Source organism: Dasypus novemcinctus, chromosome 5 (assembly GCF_030445035.2).
Source record: "Dasypus novemcinctus isolate mDasNov1 chromosome 5, mDasNov1.1.hap2, whole genome shotgun sequence".
NCBI classification, from domain to species: domain Eukaryota; kingdom Metazoa; phylum Chordata; class Mammalia; order Cingulata; family Dasypodidae; genus Dasypus; species Dasypus novemcinctus.
Genome location: NC_080677.1, coordinates 34,715,342 through 34,733,909, shown reverse-complemented (window position 1 = coordinate 34,733,909; position 18,568 = coordinate 34,715,342). Strand labels below are relative to the sequence as shown.

At 41.0% G+C, this 18,568-nt stretch overlaps 1 non-coding gene and 1 pseudogene across 1 annotated transcript; both read right to left on the bottom strand.

The window, feature by feature from the left end:
- Window positions 1–7,403: 7,403 nt before the first annotated feature.
- On the bottom strand, window positions 7,404–8,050 carry LOC101410627 (high mobility group protein B1-like; annotated as a pseudogene).
- An 86-nt stretch (window positions 8,051–8,136) lies between these two features.
- On the bottom strand, window positions 8,137–8,243 carry LOC111764294 (U6 spliceosomal RNA). Its single transcript, XR_002796942.1, has one exon. It is a non-coding gene; the product is annotated as a U6 spliceosomal RNA (small nuclear RNA).
- Window positions 8,244–18,568: the final 10,325 nt, after the last annotated feature.

The window sequence follows — 18,568 nt, the reverse complement described above, 5'->3', positions numbered from 1 at the left end:
AAAGCTCCTGGTCATACACAAGTAGTTAACTAACAATGGGAGGTATTATATGATTAAAAACATAAATGCATAATAAAAAAGTAAGTGCCATATAAATCATAAGAAGGAAGACATCAAGATTGGACTTTATCTATGATATGAAAGGTTGGGGGGAGTTGGGTGTTTAAAAAGAATGAAGAGGGAAGCAGACTTGGCCCAGTGGTTAGGGCGTCCGCCTACCACATGGGAGGTCTGCGGTTCAAACCCCGGGCCTCCTTGACCCGTGTGGAGCTGGCCCATGCGCAGTGCTGACACGCGCAAGGAGTGCCCTGCCACTCAGGGGTGTCCCCACATAAGGGAGCCCCACGCGCAAGGAGTGCACCCCATAAGGATCGCCGCCCAGTGTGAAAGAAAGTGCTGCCTGACCAGGAATGGCACCGCACACATGAAGAGCTGACACAACAAGATGGCACAACAAAAAGAAACAGACAGATTCCCATGCCGCTGACAACAACAGAAGTGGACAAAGAAGAACACGCAACAACTAGACACAGAGAACAGACAACTGGGGCGGGGCGGGGAGGGGAGAGAAATGAAATAAATAAATCTTTAAAAAAATAAAAAGAATGAAGAGGTGATGAGTTGGATACAGATGCAACAATAGATGAAACATGGGTATTAATGGACCGTTGCTAATGGCAGCTAAACAATCAGCACATAAATCATTGACGGTCCCCATGCTATCTTTAGGTGTGCATGAGTCTGATGTCCTCACTGGTTTATGACTACAATGATGGCAGGGACCGTTATGAATTTGTGCTTGCATACCCAGTGATTTTAAGAGTGCCTGGCCCATAGAGTATCCTCAGTAAGCCTATATTCAAAATTTAGAAAAGAATTGAGTTGAGTGAAAAATCAGGTTCATGTGGGAATGGTGATTGAATTCAGGTTATGGAGGCCCCTGAAAGGCAACTGAGCCATTACAACTTCATTGGGTGGGAGCCCCTGAGGAATATGATACTGTAGTATATTGGAATTAACCTGGCAACAGTCTTCAGAATGAATTAAAGGAGGGGAAAAGAATAATTGAAGAAAAAGGGGAATTATTATCAAATTCTCTAGCTATCATTCTATCTCTAGCCCTCCCATCTCATTCAAGTTTCGAGAAAGATCAGCCCACTTTTGGCCTCTCCCTGTCATCACCTCCCATTCACCCCTCAGTTCATTCTAACCTGTCTTCCAGTTCTACTTGAGAGTATTTACTCAATCTCTCTGCAGTATATAATACAAATGTTTTATCCCTTAAAATAGCTTTATTTTTAACTACATAATTATTGTAAGAAATCTAAAAAATACTAAAAATGCAAAACAGAAAGTAAAATTTACCCCAATCCCCTCTTCCAGAGATAATCACCGTTAGCATTTTGGTAGCCATCCTTCCAAACGTGTCTTGTCTATGCATACATGCAATGCAGGAGGCCATATGCATAGATACTTACATAAATTGGACTATGCAATACTCATTTTTCAGTAACTTGCATTGCTTTTCCTGAACAATAAGTATAAACTTTAATAAGCATAAATCTATATAAATTTTATAGGGTCACAGTACTCCAATGAATATGTGTACCATTATTTATTTAACCTATTCCTTAGAGAATGGATTTTAAAGTTTGTTTCCAGTTTTTATTGTTATAAACAATGTGAAATAAATATTGTATCCATTCCTCTTTTTGCCATTTTACCATTATGTAATTGATTCCCTCTTTCTTAAAATTCTCTTTTGTACATTATATGTTCTTATAATCTAACTCTAGTGTCCATTGGTTCTAACTGCTCCTGGTTCTCCTTCCTTTATGATGATTTCTTCTCAGACTTCTTCTTGGGCTCTTTCTCTGACTTACCCATTAAACACCTATGTATTGCTGAGCTTTGTCTTTCATATTCTGTGTCTTTTCTTGACCAATCTCATTTACTCTCCCACTTTAACAGCCATATCCAGATTGATGATTATAAATCCAGGATCTCTAATCTTGATATCTTTCCTGAAATTCAGATAGCTGTCTCCTAGCTGCTACAGCTAGACATCTCAGGTAACTCAGTGTATCCTGTATATTCACGCCACCCTCAAACTTACTCTGATTCCTGCATACTTGATCATTTAGATACTTCATACAAGAGCTTGGGGGGTGGGAATGGTTAAAGTTCAATAGTTAAGCTCCTGTTTCCCATGTACAAGGTTCCAGGTTCAATCCGTGGTACCACCGAAAAAAAAAAAAAGCTTGGGAGTCATTTCTGCATCCAATCAATCATTAAATCTGTGGATTCTACCTCCTACAATTTTCATGAATGAAATGCCTTCAGATATCTCTCTGAAAGCTACTGGAGAACATGCTGCACCAAAACAAGCAGTAAACCAAAAAAGAAAGATATGGTAACCAGGATGCCCAAAAACAGGAGAGGGGAGAAAGCAACCCCCAGGATGATGGGGAAGAGAAGTTTCAGGATAACACTGCTCGTCAGGCCCAGAGAGGAACTGGTCCAAGGTAGGGCAGGACAGTAGAGAACTCCTGGAGGGATGTCTCCAAGAAGAAAATAAAACTTTTAGGATGTGCAATGGGATTGAACATACTAGATGATGTTATTACTGTTTGGCAAGTTCGAGGATTAATTAGTGATTGACTCACCAAATATATATAATAAAATACATAATGAAATATATAAATACACAAGAAATAAAAGGAAATGCAATCACTCAACCCAACATGGCTCAACTGAATAAGTCCATAATTATAATATTGTCAACAATGAATATTGACTTAATTGCAAATATGCATATGATATACTGGAAATAGGAGAGAAAGGAAAGTCTTTTATGTATGTGTATGAGAGAAGGCTCTGAGACAGCTGAATTCTCATCTTGTGTAAGTTAAGAATATATTTTATCTAACGGTAAAAAGTCAAAGAACAGCAGTTAAAGAAAGCAACTGAAAGTGTTGAAAGGGATTGCCTCAGAAGAGAGAGGAATGGGAGTGGTGAGAAATAGGACAGGACACTGCTGTTTTTCATCGCAAGCCGGGTGGTGCCATTTGCTTTTTTCTACTACATATATGCATTACTTTGATTTTTATGACAATAAAAAGAAAGAAAGGCTTAAAAGAATCCAAATATCTATTAATAGATAAAAGGTTAAAAAAGAAATGTTTTGTTCCTGTAGTGGAATATAAGCCACTTTAAAAAAAAAAAAAAGGCAGATCCATGGGAAAATGGAAAAGTGTCTAAAATTATAGAGATATGAAAAAGTAAGTTTCAAAAGGCATAGTATTATCTTATTTCCACTGTATCCCAGTATTAATAATAATTCATTTACAGAATGAAACCAATTAGAGGAATAGAAACCAAACCATTAACGATTTGGGGGATGGAACTACACTCTCCATATTATGTATTTTAGAATGCTTGAATTTTGTATAAGGAAAATATTTGTTTTGGTTTCTTCTAGTCACAAAATTATAACAAGCAAGCAAACATTTGTCAAATCCACTGTGTCCTCTTCATTCCCAATATCCCTGCTCTCCCTTGAAGCCCTTAAGTGGCTTGCTGACAAAGACAAGTCCAAGCTCATTAGAATGGCATTTAAGGCTTTCCAAAGAGGACCCTGCTGACATGTCTAACGTAGACCTTGGCCATTCCCTCCCTCACCCTGCGGGAACTGTTTGAACATCCTCTGCATGTCATTCCTCTGTGGGCCCCCCTCCACTGACCCACCCTGTACCCCCTCAGCCTTCAGCACAGTCTGGGCATGCGTCAGGAAGCCTCTCCAAACCTCTTACTGGGTTAGTGGACCCTCCTCCAACCCCCATAAACCAACTTGTGCATGACCTACCACAGGACTTTCCACATTGTACAGAAATCATTATTTTCTGTGTCAGCCTCCTGTCACTAAACTCTTAACTCGAAGGACAGAGGCTGTGTTTTACTCATTTTTATATCCCCAGAGCTTAACACAGTCTTTGGTGTATAATAAACATTTCGGTACATGTTTGTTAATTGAATTGTATAATTCAGGCATGGGTTGATGAGAGTCTGCTGTATGTCCACTTGGATTAAACATCACTATTTTTTTTTAAAGATTTATTTTTTATTTATTTCTCTCACCCTTCCCCACATTGTCTGCTCTCTGTGTCCATTGCTGTGTGTTCTTTTGTGTCCCCTTGTATTCTTGTCACAGCACCAGGAATGTGTGTTTATTTTTGTTGTGTCATCTTGCTGCGTCAGCTCTCCATGTGTGTAGTGTCACTCCTGGGCAGGCTGCACGTTTTTCGTGAGGGGGAGCTCTCCTTACAGGGTGCACTCCTTGCACATGGGGCTCCCTTATGTGGAGGACATCCCTGCGTGGCATGACACTCCTTGCAGGCAGTGTGGGCCAGCTTACCACATGGGTCAGGAGGCCCAGGTTTGAACCTTGGACTTCCCATGTGGGAGGCGGATGCTCTATCAGTTGAGCCAAATCCGCTTCCCAAATATCTCTATTAATATCTACTTTAAGGGCCAGCAAACTTGAAAAATGGTCTGTGCACTGACCATCTCTGATCTCTAGCATTCTAGGATGTGGAGGATTGGAAAGGAAGCAGGTGTCACCATCTTCACACCAACCTTCCTATGAACATGGTTGCAATCAAGTGACAACTGGTGGAGACCACTTGGGCAGGCCACCCATGACGGTAAGTAAAGATGCTCACTACTCTTGCCCATCACTTTCCTGGGTCTCTGAGACCCTATCCTCATCACAACTTTGCCACACATGCGCATGTTCCAGCAGACTGACTTAGCCATCCATTGAGCTGATCTTTTATGAAGTTAAGAAGTCACTCAATGGCAGTCTGATTCAGCACTGATATACCTAACTGGCTCGACATGGTTGTGGGACAAAACAATGTCCTTATTTAAGTCCAGGCAGATTCAATCTATAACCATAGGTTCTTCAACCCACACAAATCTGTGGCTTCAAATGGGGTTCCATGAAGAGTAATTATCCAAATTTCACTGCCTCTCATTCCTTCCTTGATGGACAATAAAGTGTGTCCCCCTCTTCCAGGTGGCATTTAGAGCTTTCAGGTTTGTCTAAAGCACTCACATGTGTCCTTCCTCTCACTCTGTTCTTCCTCTCTAATACCCCATCTTCCACCAGGCCCTGCCATCTCCAGGCAAACAGCCTCATCTCCTGCCACAGAGCATGCCTCAGAGTCCATATCATCTGGCAAAGTGGGGGAGATACCCCTTTCTGCATCACATGGTTAGAGGGGTTACAATGGCTTAAAGAGGTTTTAGTGAATTAGCTCATTTTGTTTCCTCCATTCTCCCTCCTCCTCATCTACAAATGGTCCTGGATCCTTCTTACCTTGACAGGAATTCTCCCTCAAAAGGATCTAAGTTCACAATATAACCAGAATCCAATCACTTTTCACCACCCTGCTCATACCCAGGCACAAGCCACCATCATCTCTCACTAGATGACTAACATTCTGTTTGCCCTTTCCCTCTTCTGTCTATTCTCAACAAAGCAGTCAGGATATTCCTGTTAGAAACATATGAGATCATGATGCACCTTTGCTCAGAATCCTCTGATGGCTTCCCAACTCACTCTGGATAAAAGCCAAGATCCTCTCATTTGCTCTGCCCCTCACCATCCTCATCTCATCCTCTTCTCTTCCTTCCTTCCTTTACCGCAGTCATATTGAGACTCTTCTTCATTACACATCTAAGGTTAGAATCCTGCCCTGGACCTCAGTAATCCCAAAGATACAAATATGTATTTGGAAATGTTTTTATATTATGTCTTTTTGGTAGAAAGAGAATGTATTAAGTCAGTAAAATAAATAAGTACTATGCTTAAAATAAAATATGGATAAAAATGAATAACCATAGGGGACCCAGGTAGAAAGGATGGGGATGCAAAATAGACTTTTAAAAATATATCTTGCTTTATAGATTTGACTTTTGGACTATGTAACTAATTTACAAAATTATAAAACAAATTCAAAAAAACAAAACAAAACAATTCCAGTCAATAAAACAAATGAACCCAACTGTATATCTAATTGGTGGGATAACCACACAGAGAGGAAATTCTTCAAGTAGCTTTAAATGCAGTGATTTTATGTCACACATTCCTGGAAGAATATATCCTAATAACAAATACAATTGGAGGATAAAATATCTTAAACTATTTCTATTGTTGATGGTAGTGTTGGTGTTTCTGTTCTGAGACTGTTGTTTATTGGAGAAGTGAAGAAAATGAATAACTATACTGCTATAATTGAGAACCAAATTTAGGGGTTATTAGGTAAAAAGAGATAAATGAGAACAAATATTTTTTGACATTAGGTAAGAGGAGATACAGATATAAGATTAGTGAGGTTAAGTAAAATTGCCATAGTCTTGAAATTGAATTGTAAGTATCAATACAAACTCATGTTATATTTTCTCTTGAAAATAAAAATGAATTTCCTATCTCTGTCCACTGAAAAGGCCTAGAAACAATGACCAATCCAGTGACAATGCGCTACCTGGTAACCAGATTGTGGTTTCTAAATACTATTTCCCATTCAAGGAATAAAGCTCTTCAGAGAAATGGCCAACTCTAGGTCTTGAAAAATACAAGATATGCCTGAAACATCTTTTCATAACAGATAGCTGAGACTCTATCAATGGCTATCAGGGTCAAAAGGTATTGGGAGCCAACTTCAATAAGAAAAATAAGCACAATGAACTGAAACACATCTAGTATGTTTTTTGTTTTGTTTTGTTTTGTTTTCCTAGTATATTTTTAACCAATGAGTTCAAAATGATACTAAAAGAAAAAACAACTCTTTGGTCACCTTTGGAGGATGATAGGGAAACAACTCATTGCTTTGAAAACTGATAAATAACAGAAAATAATCAAGCATTCATTCTTAAACTTTTTTTTTAAATAAAAAATTGTACTTACCTAGTATTCAGAATGGCAACAAAACACTTGCAACTTTTTTTTCGTAACTACAGAGTGGTATTCAGTTAACAGAATGAAAATTATTTTTGATAAGCTGAATCAGAGATAACTGAAGATGAAAAAACTACCATCCCCATATATAATTAATTTGTGCTGTGCACCAACAAGAACCTGCTTTAAATTTCCATGCCAATTTACAACTCCGTACTGTATCAGACAAGGTTAGTGGCTATTGGAAAGACTATCAGGACAGGGCTATCTAAAGACACATTCAGAAGTGTGTTAACTATACAAAAAAAATGATACTGTACAGTTTAAAAAATAAATCTTACACAGTCTTACATTTCAATTATTTCTTTAGAAAGAGTGAATTGTGTTCAGGGAGATTAAATGCTTCATAGACCAGGGAAAAGAAACTATGGCTAGAATCAACTTATTCATCCTCATTATCATCTTCTTCATCTTTGCCTTGTTCATCTTTCTTCTCCTCCTCAGCTTTCTTTTCTTCATCTTCCTCCTCTTCCTTCTTCTCATGCTTTTTTCAGCCTTGACAACTCCCCCCCTTTTTTTTTTTTTTGCCGCATCAGGCTTTCCTTTAGCCCAGTATACAGCAGTATCCTTTTCGTGTTTCTCCTTCTGCTTTGCCACCTTCTTTTCATAAGGCTGCATGTCATCTGCAGCAGTGTTATTACACATCTCTCCCAGGCTTTTTGCAAGATCGCCAATGGAGAGGCCAGGATGCTCACTTTTGATTTTTGGGTGATACTCAAAACAAAAGAAGGAAAAGGCCAAAGGGGGCCTCTTGGGTGCATTAGGATCCTTGAACTTTGCTCTTGTTTCCTTTTTAGGAGGGATATAGGTTTTCATTTCTCTTTCATAATGGGCCTTGTCTCCCTTGGCCATGTCTTCAAATGTTCCTATCTCTTTAGCAGACATGGTCTTACACCATGTCTTTAGAAAACTCTGGAAAGTTGACTGAAGCATCCGGGTGCTGCTTCTTGTGCTCCTCCTGGCAAGTTTGCATGAAAATGCATATGATGGCATTTTGCATCTCAGCTTCTTAGATTCTTCTTCGCTCATGTCTACTTGTTTTTTCGACCGCAAGACTCAGAGTTGCCCAGTGCCTGCCTGGGCGCTGTCTCAGTGAAGCTCAATGTATGGCAAAAAAAAATATGGAATGCTTCATGAATTTGTGTGTCACCCTTGTGCAGGGCCCATGCCAATCTTCTCTGTATTATTCCAATTTTAGTACATGTGCTGCCAAAGTGAGCACCATCCTTACTTTTCTATAAGAACTGTACCTCAGCATAACTAAATAAGTGATGAGAGAACATTACTCCTTACGGAACTGTTTCAGCTAATAAATGAAGAAGTAGTAACAGTATTAGAATGACTCCATTTTGTAATTTCAAATGAATTAATGGATCTAGTCAATAACAATCATAAAAAAGGAGACAAGCAGACATTATGTACCTCACAGTGGAAAAATAATTTACCACCTATAAATTAGTCAAAAAAATTGAGTCTAAATATAACCAAGCATCTAGTTCTAACTACCAATTTATAAGAAATTCAGTGTATGTAGGATGATGTTAAGCACTAGGATGCAATATGCAAAATCCAAAGTATGGAAAACTCTACTGGAAATTAAAAAAGCAATTTTTTTTTTTAATTCAAGGAAAAGGAAAAATGTGCTAGAAGGGAAACTGTAGATTAATGGAGATTTAAAAGAGGTTTCAGCCATTGCTAGGTATTTGGATTACAATGCAATAAATAAAATGTTTAAATTTTTTAACATAATTGGGATAAATGAATACTAATGAGGTCTTATTTTTTTAAGATTTATTTATTTATTTATATCTCCCCCCTCCCTCCATTGTCTGTTCTCTGTATCCATTCACTATGTGTGTTTTTCTATGTCTGCTTATATTCTTATTATGTGGCTCCAGGAACTGACCCTGGGGCCTTCTGGAGTGGGAGAGAGGCAGTCATACTCTTGAGCCACCTCAGATCGCTGGTCTGCTGCCTCTCTTATTATTTCTCCTCTGTGTCTCTTTTCGTTGTGTCATCTTGCTGCACCAGCTCTTCACGTGGGCCAGCACTCCTTTGTGGGGCAGCACTCCTACATGGGGCAGTACTCTGTGCAGGCCAGCACTCTGCATGGGCCAGCTCCCCACACAGGCCAGCTTGCCTTCACCAGGAGGCCCTGGGCATCGAACCCTGGACCTCCTATAAGGGAGACAGGAGCCCAATTGCTTGAGCCACATCAGCTTCCCCTAACTAGGTCTTAATGATAATAAGGAATTATTGTTAAGTTTTTGTGTGTGAAGTGGTACTATGATTTTAACTTTAAAAAGGGTCCTAATTATTTTAAGGAGACATTCTGAAATAACATGAAATTATATGATGTGTAGGGTTTACTTCAAAATAGTCCATAGGAGGTAGTGTGGGCAGGAGTGCAGATGAAACAAGACGACAAGACAAGTTGATCATTGTTGAAGCTAATGATAGATATTCTGAAGTTCATTATACTATTCTTTCTACTTTTTCATGTGTAAAATTTTCCATAATAAAAAATTTTTGAAAAATAGAAAAGTATGTCATCAAAAAGAGTGAATTGATCAGCAAGATTCTTAGAGAGTATATATGCTCTCCAATTATAAAAACAAGGCATTCTTAAAGAAACTGTGATGGAATTTGGGTATTTGAAGCCCCTGGAAAAGCAGCTGAGTATGGCAAAAAGAGGATGCATGGAGCCAGTGAGCTCAAGAACACAACAGGTTCTACAGACAACTGTATTGGTGTGTTCTGGGACCCGGGTTCCGGGAATCATTTGTCCTCCTGCTGTAATACTCAGGTGAGGGGACAGCAAAGCTTATTCTCTTGGGGACTTTTGTAAGTTAGTTTGGAATGGTGGATATGAGCGACATGATACCCTGATTATTATTCCAACCTCTAGCTACCACTCATGTCAAGGTTGCCTAGAAATGGTGGACTAGATAAGACAAGAAAGATAAGGAGATAAACATTGCCTTTAAAGTTTCTGCCTTAAATTTTAATATCCTAACTTGAAGATGGTACATGAGCTTCAAGGCTGAAAGATTCCCAAAAGCTGATAAATAAGCTTTTATACATAAATATTTAAAGATTTTTTTCAAAATATCCAGCATTCTGCTAAAAGATAAAGTTTTAAAGCCAAGTAAAAGGTACTTTATGTAATTGGAAAAAGCAGACTATTATAAAAAAACACCCATTAACTTTGTTTAAGGCTGATGTATAGTAAATTTTTTTACAATGTAATTAAAAGGGAAAAAAAAATAATGCAGATTAAGCATTAGGTCTAAAAAGGGTTTCAGCACTCCTTGCAAAAACATCCTGGTGTACTTGATGTTCAGAATGAGGGTTTAAAACTAATGAACAAATACGCACTCGAAGAAATTTGGTAGCTGAGAAAATTGAAATGGATTCTAAATTATTTTTATGCTAGGTCATCTCTTCAGGGCCCTAATGAAGTTGAATAGTGCAACTGAAATCGTAACTTTAGTTGGATGACTAGATTTTTTTTTTTAAGTATACCTTTGCTGTTACAGTAGCTGTTTGGGCTGAAAAAGAAGGAGTTAATTATGGAAGGATGAGAAGTGAACAAAAGTATCAAAAATAATAGACATTGGAAACGGACTTTGGCCCAGTGGTTAGGGCGTCCGCCTACCACATGGGAGGTCCGCGGTTCAAACCCCGGGCCTCCTTGACCCGTGTGGAGCTGGCCATGCGCAGTGCTGATGCGCGCAAGGAGTGCCGTGCCACGCAAGGGTGTCCCCCGCGTGGGGGAGCCCCCACGCGCAAGGAGTGCGCCCGTGAGGAAAGCCGCCCAGCGTGAAAAGAAAGTGCAGTCTGCCCAGGAATGGCGCCGCCCACACTTCCCGTGCCGCTGACGACAACAGAAGCAGACAAAGAAACAAGACGCAGCAAATAGACACCAAGAACAGACAACCAGGGGAGGGGGGGAAATTAAATAAATAAATAAATCTTAAAAAAAAAAAATAGACATTGTCTATAAAGTTTTGGGGGACTGCATTTGCCTACTCTTGTCTTTTAATGGAATATCTGTGTCATCATCCATTGTTCATCTTTAGAAACAGTCTCTCCCCCTATGGGATTTCATTGCCAGGGTCAGGAATATGAGAGGCTTCGGAATGGCCAAGGCAGGTGAAGACGCTGGTATGGGGGAGTATAAGAAGGACAAGAGCAAAGTCTTATATTAAAAGCAGAGTTGGGGTAAGAACAAAGTGTATGAACATATCCTATCACTGCAAGTGAGGCCCAGGCAGTAGATTGGGAGCCACTTTAAGTGGCTTTCTTTGTACTCTCCTAGCACCTGGGTAAATCTCAAGCATTGTTCTGGTCAACACTCTATTATAATTATTACTGATTTACTTATCTATCTCCTCCTAAAGAACACAATTTCTTAAGACTACCCCCCACAACTTATTCAACATTGTATTCCCACCCTTGAAGCAGTTTCTGGTACTTAGCAAGTAGTTAATAAATGCTTTTTGAATGTTTAATTAAAAGATTCAAAAAATAATATGTAGCTAACAGTCAAATCTGCATTGTTAGTCCTAATTTTTATTGTGACCTCAAGACCCATACTTCCAATTGGATGTTGTGCATCCTTAACTACCTACTCTAATGGGATGTCAAGAAAGCATATACAAAACAAATTCACTGTCTTTCCCACGCCCAACCCCACAGCGAATCTCTTCTTTCCTATTTTTCCCATCTTCTCCTCACATAAGTCTTGGCAGTTAGAGAAGTTTAGAGCAGAAACAGGCAGTCATGAAGGCATTTATTTTTCTAGTCCTCAACCTGAATGGATTGACAATGCAGAAATGCCAGAGATCTCAGCAATAACCTTACCCATTGCTAAGAAAATGAGGTGGACGTGTGTGGTTTTTCTCCCTGGCACCCCTTCCTTTTGGGAACTGCCCTTCCGAGGCCCCACGAGGTTCTGCTGGGGCCACCAATCACAAGTCTTCATTCTTTTTGATCACGCTGGACAATCAGATTCTTGTCCTGGAATGAGCCTATTGAGACAAACACAAGCAGGCAATTGAGGCTTAATCACTCAACAGCCCGAGCACTTCTCTGAAATTCCCTGAGCTAGCCTGGGTCCTGCTCTTCCCAAGGTCTAGTGCTGCCCTTCTTCCCTCAAATCTGTGAGCCGTCCAGCATCCTTTCAATAGACCCTTTTATCTTGCTTTAGAGTCTGTTTCTGCAACCTAAAAATGAAGAACCTTGATACAAGGGAAACTTAAAACATGACTAAATATGCGTCCTGATCTATTAAGTTGTTTTCAAGTTAGCTGAAGAAAAGATAGGTATGAAAGTTTTATGATGAAACCCAGGACTAGAGAATCTACAAAGGAATAACAAGTCTCACAAAGAGTGGAGGATTCAAGGAAATAGAATTCTGCCTGCACTGATTCGTCTCCTCTCCTCTCCTCCTCTCCCCTCCCCTCCCCTTTCCTCTCTTCTTCTTTCCTTTCCCTCTCTTACACACACATATACTCCTAAATGAGAAAGGAGGAAACATGTATAGAAACCATTGTGGATATCAAAACGTCTTCAACACAGTCCACATTTTTTTAAAGACATATACAAAAATGGAAGAAGAAACTCAGAATCAAGACCAAATACAAAAGATAATATATGGATAGGATTTCAGAGCTCATATCAAGGTGAAAATTGTGAAAAGTGTTTATGTCTGCGTGGTGCTTGGGAGGTGAAACAAAGGGGATACGAGTGGGAAAACTAACGTTATTGCATACTTACTCTATGTCAGGCTCTGTACTAGATATTTTACATAAGCTGACTGGTTTGTTGTTAAAAAAAAAAAGAGGAGGGGAAAGAGAAAGAGAAAGATGGACAAATTCTCTTTTGGGAGAAATAGCACAGTGCTAACAGAGGGACTCTCCTTCCTCTCAACTAGAGACATTGTAATATCTTGTCTGGATCCTGACATTTATGGTCTGAATAGAAGAACATAAATGGGGGCCAGTTATCTTATGCATAAATATTTAAAAGTCAGAGATCAGAGCGGTGGACTTGGCCCAGTGGTTAGGGCGTCCGTCTACCACATGGGAGGTCCGCAGTTCAAACCCCGGGCCTCCTGAGCCGTGTGGAGCTGGCCCATGCGCAGTGCTGATGCGTGCAAGGAGTGCCGTGCCACGCAGGGGTGTCCCCCGTGTAGGGGAGCCCCACGCGCAAGGAGTGCGCCCCGTAAGGAGAGCCGCCCAGCGCGAAAGAAAGTGCAGCCTGCCCAGGAATGGCGCCGCCCACACGGAGAGCTGACACAACAAGATGACGCAACAAAAAGAAACATTCCTGTGCCGCTGACAACAACAGAAGAGGACAAAGAAGACGCAGCAAATAGACATAGAGAACAAAAAAACGGGAAGGGGGGGAGATAAATAAATAAATCTTTAAAAAAAAAAGTCAGAGATCAACCTTTGCCCATGCCCCCCCACGCTTCTACCCATGGCCCTGCAGGCATCCTAAGGAATCACCCTTGGCTAACGGAGCCATGCCCTCTCCCAGGCCCTGGTGAGCCTGGTTGGACAGTAGTACAGATCTACTGACCCGGGGTGAGGTGGAGGCTGGGTCTGGCCCAGGAACCAGGACGGGGCCCGGGATACAGACGGGCCTGGTCTGCTCCACCGCCACTGCCACCGCCGCAGGGAGCCTCACTTGTCCAGCTGAGGCGGCTCTAGGTCCTTTTCAAAATTACTCCCCAAGGGAGTGCCATCAGCTGGGGAACCCAATCTGCCTAGACACCTACTTTGGGTGATTTGGGGTGGACAGTTTTAAATAGAGCGTCCCAGGTCTTCCCCTAGTTTCCAGACAGAGGCTGTGATTTTCTTCTAACCAACATCCCATGCCCACTCCATCATCATGCTCTGAGCCCGGCAGTCTCCATCCTCTTGTGGGGTTGGCAGGACGGCATGCCACATATTGGTCATTCTTCACATTTCCGCTCAATCGATTACCAAACTTTCAAAAGTATCCTTATGAGATGTAAAGGGGGAAATGCACATTTATGATTTCTGGATTGGTGTTTGTGACATGTGGAACCCTCTAAAGCCTGTGACCGGGGCAGAGGGCCCTCTTGCCAGGTATAACAGCAGTGTTGTTTGTAGCCACGCACCTCTTAAAATGTGGCTTGCAAAATTTAGCATAGCGTGTAAATATTATCTGACCAAGGCATAACATATTGGGGCCATTTCTTTCCACAGTCTTGACACTATTCTAGCTATGCAGCCCAAGATTATTAGCTTTTATAGCAGTCGCATCACGTTGCTGGCCATATTAAGTTAAGAATTAATGTACACTCTTAGGTTCCTTTCACAGGCACTCCTACCAAGTCAGTTCTTTCCGATTCTGTAATTGAGGCTTTTTTAATCTAAATGTAGGATTTTACATGTATTGCTATTACATCTTACTTTATTAACTTTGAATTTTCTTTATATCATTTTCAGTGTTCACTCTCCTCTCTATATTTCTATCTGGGGAAAAAATGGTAAGGATGTATTTTGTACCTTTATTCAGGTATTTGATTAAAGTGCTAAGTAGGGCAAACAGCAAATATGGAACTAATGAAGGAAGCTTAGAGATAGCAGGTTTCAACTTAGCTTTTTTAAAGTTATTTCCACAACAATGAAACGAACTTTGGGGTTAGTTAGGAGAAGAATTCAAGCAAAAACTAAATGACCCTTGGTGAGGGGGCTCCAGAAAATATCTTTGGATATGAAGATTTCTGGAGACCCTTGTAAAGTTCTATGATTGTACAATTCTGAGTCGAGTGCCATGGGGAATATCCTGGTATTCCTCACACCTAACCCAGGTTCTTACGGGAAACCTTGTTTTGCTCCAAACTGATGTAATGGCTCTTCTTTAGACACTACCCTCCCCACTGGCCTCACTCTGTTCCTTTTATTGTTCTTACCATATCCCACCTTCTAATATAGTCATTTGCATAAGGGTCTTATTTCATCATTAGGTTATAAGCTCTAGGCCTTCAGCAACTACATCTTATTTATCTGTATTTCTCTTGTACCTGTAAAACCCACTTTGTACTCAGCAAGAATCAAACTGCAGGCAGGAAAAATAGAGGTGGGTTGGGATTCTGAACCCAGGTGGCAAATTTACAGCTCTAGCTGGTGGAAACTTGAACTTGGCCTACGTGGCTGGGGGCTCCATGAAGGCAGGGGCTGTGCCCATCTGTTCCTGCCCCCCAGGTCCAGCACAGCATTTAACACAAAATAGGCACACAAGTGTATTTGTAGAATGAATGAGTTGACACTTCCTTGAATAGGGAATTCATTCTCGTCTGTGTCCTGGGTAGGGTTACAAGATGAAAGAGACAAAAATTTTAAAAAAATACAAAACCTGAGTGGCCAAATCTGAGATCCTTTATGAAGGAACAACACATATATCATGCCCTGAATTATCGTAATTGTTCTAGGAACTCACCCCCAAACCTGACTTAAGTCTTCCCACCCAGAATAATTCCCTGACTTGAGCGCATTCTAGTCTTCCTCCTGTTAACCTTCTGAGTCAAATCCCTTTTCCAGGGTAGTGTTGCCAGATTTCACAAGTAAAAGTATAGGATGCCCAGTTCAATTTGAATTCCAGACAAACAATGAATATACTTTTAGGATAACATTTTGGATATATACTAAACACTACTTGTTACTTATCTAAAATTTAACTGGATATCTTGTATTTTATCTGGCAGCCTATTCTGGAGGCACCCTCTGGATTTGGTCTCCATGCAAACTGCCTTTTCCTGAACTGTCCCTGGATACAAGCCCTCAGTCTAAGCCCTTTGTCCACCATTAAATCTAGGCTTGTGATTACTATTAGGAGAGTAATGCTAAATGACAAAGCACCACTCACTAGCAATCACTCACCATTCGACAGAACCTCCGATCCAATTTACCACTTGGCTCCTGTGTTAGAGTGGTAGCAGAAAAGAGTTGATTTCCTTTCCTTGGTTTGTACAAGTCGTTGTCAGAGCCAGAATCATGATGTAAAATTCTGAAGCTGGAGGCTCACAGGATTATGGTTCCTCCTTTTTTAGAGATTTTATTCTCTTACACAGTCCTTCATCTCTTAAGGGTCTTTAAATGGCTCGGAAATCCCCTAGGGGATGCAGCTAAGCCAAGGAGGAATAGCGGCCTTGCTGAAAGGAAAGCTGCTTCTGTTTCACGTGAGCTTTCCAATTGGCGGCCTGTGTGTCTCCACCTGAAGCAGCGAATCGAGCTGGGGCTCACCTTGGCGTCAGTAGGCAAACTCCAAAATGCTGCTTTCCATTACGCCAGAGCCAAGAGAACAAACAGAAGGGACTTTCTCACTGCCTGCTTGTTTGTATCTCTATCTTGGTCTTGGCATAGAGACATTACAGAGAGGAAAAGAGGAAAGATGGAATGGCAAGCCCTTGGTTGATTTTCTTCCCCCTAAATCTTTTAAATATTCCAAATTGAAACTCACAAGTGTCTTAATTTTTGAAAGTTGTTTATGTGCTAAAAGATGGAATGTTTGATGCCTCAACCGCGTGGCACTCTCCCCAGCCCAGGACTCAAGACATCTTTCAGTAAAACCATCTGTTCTTTAAAACACTCTTATGCCTTAAAATACGTAAAACCCAACACCTAACTTCTCATGGAGACTCTGAATACATTTTCTTTGAGCTGGGTTCCTTGCAGAGGGCAAATCATAAAGCTTGGCTTATTATTTGCAAACAGGTCTGCGTTTGGTCCAATTTTATCCTTTGCCTGGTTCAGCATTGTAAAACACATTGGTATGGAAACAGGATATTAGTTTCTCAAGCTTCTAACTATAATATTGCGCAGGAGTCATCCCATTTCATAGCAAAGCCAAAGGGGCATAATCTCCACGTGAAGATAATAGAGGTGCGCATATAGAAACCAACAGCTTCATTGGAAGCTGTGCCCCAACTGTCTGAAATACAATCCTTTATGAAACCTGTTGGAGGCCCAGGACATGGAAAATGTCTAAGAATTTTTCCAGAAGGTCAAGCCATATGTCTATCTCTTCTTTGTTAACAAATATTAGAGAACAGGTATCAACCATGATGCCCTGTCCCAAACATGCATGATTTTTAAGAGTAAAAATATTTTAGTGGCTTTGGACTAGGCTGGTCTGCAAATATCTTCTTTCGAAGGTACACTGGCAGATAAATTACATATTGTGGTATAATGATGAGAGCAGCATTTTAAAGCTTAGGCTGACAGCTTTGCATTTCTGCTTGCTGAGAAGGTTGCGGTCAGAGAAGTCTGCTTCCCAGCTGATACCCCTCTCTGAGCAGGGACACCTTGGGGTCAAAGTCCTGCCAGGGCTTGTGTCTCCAAGCTCAAGAACTAAGTAGCCACCTCTGAATAGCCTGGAATCTCATTTTACTTCGGAAATGGATTAACAATGTTTACTATTAATGAGGGATAATTAAGACATTCTTAATATAGAGGTATAGGTAGGCTTGGGTGCAAACAATGTAGGTTTCTAAAACTTCTGATAAAAACAAGACCGCAGGCGGGGAGTAACACGATGTTTGCAGAGTAGCCTGGTTAGATGTAGGATTTCTGCTCGGTAGCCTGCTGGGGCTCTGGCTCATGGGGAAACTACATGATAAGTTCCAAAACCGTTTTTCTGCAGCCTCAAGAGACAGCATAGCGCTAAAATGGGGCTGCCGAGTGTGCCATGGTGTTCAAAGATTGAGCTCAAAATGGACCCTCTGGTGACAGCTCTGTCAAAGAAAAACGATCAAACGCACTTAAAAATGAACGTTTCAGTTTATGTTGATGTAACTGTGGCCAAACCTGCTCTGTTTCTACCTAAAGATCAGCAAACCGAGGGAGGGCCCTCAAGATCAACAGCAATTACGTTTTTGGAAAGCACCACCTCATGGAAGTGGATTCGTACGTGCCTGTCATTGTGATCTAGTTTGCAAAGCACGACTCAGCTGGTATTGTTAGAGACGGAAACAGAATGCCGATGTGAGGCAGAAGAGGAGCCGGGTAAAGCCGGGCTCTGACATCACCTCCAGAGTGGAAAACGTTGGCAGGATCCATCGCAGCTTGGTGTTGACACGAGTCAGCTCAGGGCATGTTGATTTTGTTGGTAGTTTTACCAAGCGATTCAGGAAACTCAAAATCCAGGCAGCACAAAAATCCCCTTCTGGGTAAGATATTTTCATTTGCAAATTGCTGTGAGCTAGACCATAGCAGACCCGGATCTTGTGATGTTGCAGGGTTTTCCACACCTCTCTGCTTCTCGCTACTTCTAAGGGCTGGCTGGGAGGAAGGCTGAAGAACGTCTGCCTGCCGGGCACCACAGCCTGGCAGGAAGGAGTTTTCGGCAGGATAAACATCTGTGAACGGCACTCTCTGTCTTTCTTTGTATGAGATGCATTGATCTCACATTCACTCGGGGCCTGTCTGAAGTGGAAGATTTCCCTCACACTGCTTTTCTGTCTTCACCGAGACAAATGCTAAATTGTTTCTTCTCTCAGAATGTTATCTT